The sequence below is a fragment of the Poecilia latipinna genome, unplaced genomic scaffold (assembly GCF_001443285.1).
Source record: "Poecilia latipinna isolate Pla-1442-1.1 unplaced genomic scaffold, P_latipinna-1.0 Scaffold1000, whole genome shotgun sequence".
Classification (NCBI taxonomy): Eukaryota; Metazoa; Chordata; class Actinopteri; order Cyprinodontiformes; family Poeciliidae; genus Poecilia; species Poecilia latipinna.
This window is the reverse complement of record NW_015113616.1, coordinates 6316-7643: the sequence shown is the minus strand read 5'-3', so window position 1 is coordinate 7643 and position 1328 is coordinate 6316. Positions and strand designations below refer to the sequence as shown.

At 31.9% G+C, this 1328-nt stretch overlaps 1 protein-coding gene across 1 annotated transcript in view; it reads right to left on the bottom strand.

Annotated features, from left to right (window-relative positions):
* mios (missing oocyte, meiosis regulator, homolog (Drosophila)) overlaps positions 1-1100 on the bottom strand; it is a 27481-nt gene extending 26381 nt beyond the window's left edge. Inside the window, exon 1 of the mRNA XM_015050601.1 lies at positions 977-1100. The gene's annotated coding sequence lies outside the window, so the exon portion shown is untranslated. The remainder of the gene's footprint in view (positions 1-976) is intronic.
* Between the last annotated feature and the right edge of the window lie 228 nt (positions 1101-1328).

Here is a 1328-nt window from a genome sequence, read left to right as displayed (position 1 = left end):
TATATATATATATATATATATATATATATATATATATATATATATATATATATATATATATATATTTATTTATTTTCATTTCCATATAACCATGTTTTAGTCCACATGATTATATAATTTTAAAATATTAAATCACTGATATTTTGGTCAGTTACTCAGTACTTGAGTCGACTTTTTACAATTTTGTTTTTACTTACCTGAGAAATTTCTTGGATGGCTACTTTTTACTTTTACTTCAGTCAAAAATAAGTTGAACTCTTAGTTGAATAGAATTTTTGGGTACCCGTCTCTGGTTATTTTTTTCCCCTCTCATTTTAGTCTTTAAAACATCTTAATTTGTACATAATTTAATATTTTTGTCTATTGAATTACATAATTCTTAACTAATCGATCAGATGTTATGCTAAAATACTCAGGCCTAGAGAAGCTTTTCTACTAAGTACTTTTTTTTTACACTTAAGTAATTAATTAGTATTACTAATGAAAGTAGTGCTACTCTTACTTTAGTAAAATGCATAGTTTCTCTAGCTACATCTACTTGTAAACTCTATTTTTACTGTCAATCACCAACCAGTACGGATATATCTGGTAATGGAGAACTGTGTGTTTTGCTCAGAGACCGTTAGACATGTGACACACGGGTCCATAAGCGTTCACTGTCCTCTTAAAGTCACAGCAACGTGTTCATTAGCTGAAATATCACTGAAATTTAAGCAACTAACTTTAATCCGAGAAATCAAAACGGCGCTAAATGATTAATAAGAGTAAAGTTCCTACAAATTACATTATCAATGTGTGGCTAAATCGTTTGGAGGATCACAAAAACCCAAATGTTTCACTCGGTAGAAGAAGAGTTCAAAGTTTGTTGACAAGCTAGCACCGAGCTAATGCTATGGAGAGCAGCTCAACCGCTTCTAACAGCTTAATACGGAAGTCAAAACTATTTTTACGATATACGACTAACAACAGTACTTACATCGAGAGCGACTAAACTACAGGAAGTTTTACGTTTTGATGCACACATGTCTCCAGAAGGAAGGTTGCAGCACCGCAAAGATGTTGTGGGTTACACCAAAACAAGTCCGTGTTGTGTGACATGTTCACCACATCAAGTTCCGCTGGGTGGAGCGGCTTATCAACGGAGTGGTAGAAAATATTTACTTTAATGTAACTGGACGAACCGTTGATAATTTTAAATGCGAAATTTTACCATTTCGTAACTGAATTAATACATTTATTATTAAAAGCTGTTCTAGATTGATGAAAGAAAAAACATATTTTTCTTTTTTTTAAATACTATGGCTCTGCTGACTCTTAAAGACGAATTC